Below are 7,500 nucleotides of genomic sequence, written 5' to 3' on the forward strand. Positions count from 1 at the left end.
CCTTCCCCGGGCACAGGCGGTGCCAAGCGGCCCCTAAGTTTGCCCTTATGGAAGCTCCGGAGGATGAGTGCATGCTGCCTGACAGTGAAGCCGAATATGAGCACCTTCCCCGGGCACAGGCGGTGCCAAGCGGCCCCTAAGTTTGCCCTAATGGAAGCTCCGGGGGAGGAGTGCGGGCGTGTGTCACACTTAGCCCGGAGAGGAGCACCTTCCCCGGGCACAGACGGTGCCAAGCGGCCCCTAAGTTTGCCCTTATGGAAGCTCCGGAGGAGGAGTGCGGGCGTGTGTCACACTTGGCCCGAATATGAGCACCTTCCCCGGGCACAGGCGGTGCCAAGCGGCCCCTAAGTTTGCCCAAATGGAAGCTCCGGAGGAGGAGTGCGGGCGTGTGTCACACTTGGCCCGAATATGAGCACCTTCCCCGGGCACAGGCGGTGCCAAGCGGCCCCTAAGTTTGCCCAAATGGAAGCTCCGGAGGAGGAGTGCGGGCGTGTGTCACACTTGGCCCGAATATGAGCACCTTCCCCGGGCACAGACGGTGCCAAGCGGCCCCTAAGTTTGCCCAAATGGAAGCTCCGGAGGAGGAGTGCATGCTGCCTGACAGTGAAGCCGACTATGAGCACCTTCCCCGGGCACAGGCGGTGCCAAGCGGCCCCTAAGTCTACCCTCATGGAAGCTCCGGAGGAGGAGTGCGGGCGTGTGTCACACTTGGCCCGAATATGAGCACCTTCCCCGGGCACAGACGGTGCCAAGCGGCCCCTAAGTTTGCCCAAATGGAAGCTCCGGAGGAGGAGTGCACGCTGTGTGACAGTGAAGCCGAATACGAATATGAGCACCTTCCCCGGGCACAGGCGGGTGCCAAGCGGCCCCTAAGTTTGCCCTTATGGAAGCTCCGGAGGAGGAGTGCATGCTGTGTGACAGTGAAGCCGAATATGAGCACCTTCCCCGGGCACAGGCGGTGCCAAGCGGCCCCTAAGTTTGCCCAAATGGAAGCTCCGGAGGAGGAGTGCGGGGGCGTGTGTCACACTTGGCCCGAATAGGAGCACCTTCCCCGGGCACGGGCGGTGCCAAGCGGCCCCTAAGTTTGCCCAAATGGAAGCTCCGGAGGAGGAGTGCATGCTGCCTGACAGTGAAGCCGAATATGAGCACCTTCCCCGGGCACAGGCTGGTGCAAGCGGCCCCTAAGTCTACCCTCATGGAAGCTCCGGAGGAGGAGGGCGGGGCGTGTGTCACACTTGGCCCGAATAGGAGCACCTTCCCCGGGCACAGGCGGTGCAAAGCGGCCCCTAAGTCGGTAAAGGTTGAAATAAGTAAATAAATACAAAAAGGACGAGGGGGGGAAAAAAAAAGGCAAAAACGTATAAAATTCCCCCATTCATTTCAATGGGCTCGGCCGAATTGGGCTTGCGGGACCGCCGAGGGCACGCCGGAGGGCGGTTGAGTCGGTAAAAGTTGAAATAAATGAATAAATACAAAAAGAACGAGGTGGGGGAAAAAAAGGCAAAAACGTATAAAATTCCCCCATTCATTTCAATGGGCTCGGCCGAATTGGGCTTGCGGGACCGCCGAGGGCACGCCGGAGGGCGGTTGAGTCGGTAAAAGTTGAAATAAATGAATAAATACAAAAAGAACGAGGGGGGGGAAAAAAAAGGCAAAAAACGTATAAAATTCCCCCATTCATTTCAATGGGCTCGGCTAAAATGGGCCTGCAGTACTGCGAGAGGCCGCCGGAGGACGCCCTAGTAGGCAAACGTTGATCCCCACACACGAGGGGTCAGTTAGGCGACCAGGGGTAGCGTTTAGGCGACCAGGGGTAGCGTTTAGGTGACCAGGGGAAGCGTTTAGGCGACCAGGGGTAGCGTTTAGGTGACCAGGGGTAGCGTTTAGGCGACCAGGGGTAGCGTTTAGGCGACCAGGGGTAGCGTTTAGGCGACCAGGGGTAGCTTTTAGGCGACCAGGGGTAGCTTTTAGGCGACCAGGGGTAGCGTTTAGGCGACCAGGGGCGTTGCAGTTCCGCCGAATTGCATTAGGGGCGCTGCAGTAGGCAAACGTTCTTCCCCCCTAGTCCAGAGGGTCATTTGCCTACTTCCCAGGTTTACCCGGGTTTTCCAAAACACCTGGGGCACATTTTCAGGGATCACGTTTTTAGAAACAAAAATATTCATAATTTCTTCTAAGTCCCCTTTCCAGCGGGGAACTTTGAAACATTGTATCCGACCACTGAAGGCTGTTGGCGGGCACGGCGCGGCAAACAGCCCGCACTCAGGCATGGAGCTCCGGGGAAAGTTGCCTAATTTCTTCTAAGTCCCCTTTCCAGCGGGGAACTTTGAAACATTGTATCCGACCGTGGAAGGCTGTTGGCGGGCACGGCGCGGCTCATAGCCGGCCCTCAGGCACGGAGCTCCGGGTGAATTTTCACAAATTTCTTCTAAGTCCCCTTTCCAGCGGGGAACTTTGAAACATTGTATCCGACCGTGGAAGGCTGTTGGCGGGCACGGCGCGGCTCATAGCCGGCCCTCGGGCACGGAGCTCCGGGTGAATTTTTCACAAATTTCTTCTAAGTCCCCTTTCCAGCGGGGAACTTTGAAACATTGTATCCGACCGTGGAAGGCTGTTGGCGGGCACGGCGCGGCTCATAGCCGGCCCTCGGGCACGGAGCTCCGGGTGAATTTTACTCAATTCTTCTAAGTCCCCTTTCCAGCGGGGAACTTTGAAACATTGTATCCGACCGTGGAAGGCTGTTGGCGGGCACGGCGCGGCTCATAGCCGGCCCTCAGGCACGGAGCTCCGGGTGAATTTTCACAAATTTCTTCTAAGTCCCCTTTCCAGCGGGGAACTTTGAAACATTGTATCCGACCGTGGAAGGCTGTTGGCGGGCACGGCGCGGCTCATAGCCGGCCCCTCGGGCACGGAGCTCCGGGTGAATTTTCACAAATTTCTTCTAAGTCCCCTTTCCAGCGGGGAACTTTGAAACATTGTATCCGACCGTGGAAGGCTGTTGGCGGGCACGGCGCGGCTCATAGCCGGCCCTCAGGCACGGAGCTCCGGGTGAATTTTCACAAATTTCTTCTAAGTCCCCTTTCCAGCGGGGAACTTTGAAACATTGTATCCGACCGTGGAAGGCTGTTGGCGGGCACGGCGCGGCTCATAGCCGGCCCTCGGGCACGGAGCTCCGGGTGAATTTTCACAAATTTCTTCTAAGTCCCCTTCCAGCGGGGAACTTTGAAACATTGTATCCGACCGTGGAAGGCTGTTGGCGGGCACGGCGCGGCTCATAGCCGGCCCTCAGGCACGGAGCTCCGGGTGAATTTTCACAAATTTCTTCTAAGTCCCCTTTCCAGCGGGGAACTTTGAAACATTGTATCCGACCAAAGGAAGGCTGTTGGCGGGCGCGGCGCGGCTCATAGCCGGCCCTCGGGCACGGAGCTCCGGGTGAATTTTACTCAATTCTTCTAAGTCCCCTTTCCAGCGGGGGAACTTTCAAACATTGTATCCCGACCACTGAAGGCTGTTGGCGGGCGCGGCGCGGCTCACAGCCCGCCATCAGGCACGGAGCTCCGGGGAAATTTGCCTCATTTCTTCTAAGTCCCCTTTCCAGCGGGGAACTTTCAAACATTGTATCCGACCAAAGGAAGGCTGTTGGCGGGCGCGGCGCGGCTCACAGCCCGCCCTCAGGCACGGAGCTCCGGTGAAATTTGCTCAATTCTTCTAAGTCCCCTTTCCAGCGGGGGAACTTTGAAACATTGTATCCGACCAAAGGAAGGCTGTTGGCGGGCACGGCGCGGCTCATAGCCGGCCCTCGAGCACGGAGCTCCGGGGGAATTTGCCTCATTTCTTCTAAGTCCCCTTTCCAGCGGGGAACTTTTGAAACATTGTATCCGACCAAAGGAAGGCTGTTGGCGGGCACGGCGCGGCTCATAGCCGGCCCTCGAGCACGGAGCTCCGGGGGAATTTGCCTCATTTCTTCTAAGTCCCCTTTCCAGCGGGGAACTTTGAAACATTGTATCCGACCAAAGGAAGGCTGTTGGCGGGCACGGCGCGGCTCATAGCCGGCCCTCGAGCACGGAGCTCCGGGGGAATTTGCCTCATTTCTTCTAAGTCCCCTTTCCAGCGGGGAACTTTGAAACATTGTATCCGACCACTGAAGGCTGTTGGCGGGCACGGCGCGGCTCATAGCCGGCCCTCGGGCACGGAGCTCCGGGTGAATTTGCCTCATTTCTTCTAAGTCCCCTTTCCAGCGGGGAACTTTGAAACATTGTATCCGACCGTGGAAGGCTGTTGGCGGGCACGGCGCGGCTCATAGCCGGCCCTCGGGCACGGAGCTCCGGGTGAATTTGCCTCATTTCTTCTAAGTCCCCTTTCCAGCGGGGAACTTTGAAACATTGTATCCGACCACTGAAGGCTGTTGGCGGGCGCGGCGCGGCTCACAGCCCGCCCTCAGGCACGGAGCTCCGGGGAAATTTGCCTCATTTCTTCTAAGTCCCCTTTCCAGCGGGGGACCTTTCAAACATTGTATCCGACCACTGAAGGCTGTTGGCGGACGCGGCGCGGCTCACAGCCCGCCCTCAGGCACGGAGCTCCGGGGAAATTTGCCTCATTTCTTCTAAGTCCCCTTTCCAGCGGGGAACTTTCAAACATTGTATCCGACCACTGAAGGCTGTTGGCGGGCGCGGCGCGGCTCACAGCCCGCCCTCAGGCACGGAGCTCCGGGGAAATTTGCCTCATTTCTTCTAAGTCCCCTTTCCAGCGGGGACCTTTCAAACATTGTATCCGACCACTGAAGGCTGTTGGCGGACGCGGCGCGGCTCACAGCCCGCCCTCAGGCACGGAGCTCCGGGGAAATTTGCCTCATTTCTTCTAAGTCCCCTTTCCAGCGGGGAACTTTCAAACATTGTATCCGACCACTGAAGGCTGTTGGCGGGCGCGGGCGCGGCTCACAGCCCGCACTCAGGCACGGAGCTCCGGGGAAATTTGCCTCATTTCTTCTAAGTCCCCTTTCCAGCGGGGACCTTTCAAACATTGTATCCGACCACTGAAGGCTGTTGGCGGACGCGGCGCGGCTCACAGCCCGCCCTCAGGCACGGAGCTCCGGGGAAATTTGCCTCATTTCTTCTAAGTCCCCTTTCCAGCGGGGACCTTTCAAACATTGTATCCGACCACTGAAGGCTGTTGGCGGACGCGGCGCGGCTCACAGCCCGCCCTCAGGCACGGAGCTCCGGGGGAATTTGCCCCCTCATTTCTTCTAAGTCCCCTTTAGGCGACCAGGGGGTTGACAATTTAGGTGGACCAGGGGTTGACAATTTAGGCGACCAGGGGTGACTTTTAGGCGACCAGGGGTGAGGTTTAGGCGACCAGGGGTGAGGTTTAGGCGACCAGGGGTAGCGTTTAGGCGACCAGGGGCGTTGCAGTTCCGCCGAATTGCATTAGGGGCGCTGCAGTAGGCAAACGTTTTTCCCCTAGTCAGAGGGTCATTTGCCTACTTCCCAGGTTTACCCGGGTTTTCCAAAACACCTGGGGCACATTTTTAGGAACCACGTTTTTAGAAACAAAAATTCTTCTATGTCCACCTCCGTGAAAGAAATTGCCCAATGGTTCCCGCGGAAGAGAGCTGCCAGGCGGACGCATACTGCAATAACGGCCGCCCTGGCGCTCTGGTGGATGTTATCCTCGAAATTTCTTCTATGTGCCCATTCCAGCGGGCAACTTGCGAACAATGGTGTCCGACCATGGAAGGCTGTTGGCGGACGCGGCGCGGCTCACAGCCCGCCCTCAGGCACGGAGCTCCGGGGGAATTTTCCCCTCATTTCTTCTAAGTCCCCATTCCAGCGGGGAGCTTGCAAACGTGGTATCCGACCACTGAAGGCTGTTGGCGGGCACGGCCCCACCAGCGCAACACGGCACTTCCTATGACTCGGGTCCGACGCAGGAGGAGCGGTCCTCCCGGCCCCACCACACGGCACTTCCTATGACTCGGGTCCGACGCAGGAGGAGCGGTCCTCCCGGCCCCGCCACACGGCACTTCCTATGACTCGGGTCCGACGCAGGAGGAGCGGTCCTCCCGGCCCCGCCACACGGCACTTCCCATGACTCGGGTCCGACGCAGGAGGAGCGGTCCTCCCGGCCCCACCACCGCCACACGGCACTTCCCATGACCCGGGTCCGACGCAGGAGGAGCGGTCCTCCCCGGCCCCACCGCAACACACACACAACCACTGACCGATTGGCAATCATGACCCGCCATCGGAGGGCCCCCTGCCGGCCCCGGCCTCGCGCCGGGGTGTTCGGGTGGACGGTTCCTTCGGCCTGCGGGTCGACCTCTGAGCGTTGGCCGGCACCGCAGCACCGCAGCACACACATAACCACTGACCGATTGGCAATCATGACCCGCCATCGGAGGGCCCCTGCCGGCCCCGGCCCTCGCGCCGGGGTGTTCGGGTGGACGGTTCCTTCGGCCTGCGGGTCGACCTCTGAGCGTTGGCCGGCACCGCAGCACACACACAACCACTGACCGATTGGCAATCATGACCCGCCATCGGAGGGCCCCTGCCGGCCCCGGCCCTCGCGCCGGGGTGTTCGGGTGGACGGTTCCTTCGGCCTGCGGGTCGACCTCTGAGCGTTGGCCGGCACCGCAGCACACACATAACCACTGACCGATTGGCAATCATGACCCCGCCATCGGAGGGCCCCCCGCCGGCCCCGGCCTCGCGCCGGGGTGTTCGGGTGGGACGGTTCCTTCGGCCTGCGGGTCGACCTCTGCGCGTTGGCCGGCACCGCAGCACACACATAACCACTGACCGATTGGCAATCATGACCCGCCATCGGAGGGCCCCTGCCGGCCCCGGCCTCGCGCCGGGGTGTTCGGGTGGACGGTTCCTTCGGCCTGCGGGTCGACCTCTGCGCGTTGGCCGGCACTTCCCTACCGTTACCCACCCCACCCCTGGGGTTGTGACAAAACGGCACTTCCTATGACTCGGGGTCCGACGCAGGAGGAGCGGTCCTCCCGGCCCATCTCGCACCCACACCCTGACATGTACTGCACCACACCAACCACTGACCGATTGGCAAGCATGACCCGCCATCGGAGGGCCCCTGCCGGCCCCGGCCTCGCGCCGGGGTGTTCGGGTGGACGGTTCCTTCGGCCTGCGGATCGACCTCTAGCGCACCAACCAGCGCGAAACCGCTTTCGTCGCGAGACCGAGACGACCCTGTCGCGTGCCCGTCGGCCACACGGGCCCAGAGATGTCCTACACGGGAGTTCCGCCGCGCTCGCGGGTGCCCCGCCACGAGAGGGGTGCGGGAGCCCAGGCCCGCGTCAGCCGAGCGGTCCTTCCCGAAAAAGCATGTTTCTCAAACCCTACCGGCGTCTGTCAGAAGACGCCGCCTCCGAGTGCGTGTTGCGGTCGCGGGCGTGCGGGCGGCTCCGGCTCCCTCCCGCGACTGACCGCCACGCGGTAACGCGGCCTCTACGGACCGAGTACATACCGAGGCCCAGCCGACTTC

Source organism: Idiotropiscis lumnitzeri, unplaced genomic scaffold, assembly GCF_059441095.1.
Source record: "Idiotropiscis lumnitzeri isolate Australia: NSW breed Sydney's pygmy pipehorse unplaced genomic scaffold, RoL_Ilum_1.0 HiC_scaffold_400, whole genome shotgun sequence".
In the NCBI taxonomy this organism is placed as follows: Eukaryota; Metazoa; Chordata; class Actinopteri; order Syngnathiformes; family Syngnathidae; genus Idiotropiscis; species Idiotropiscis lumnitzeri.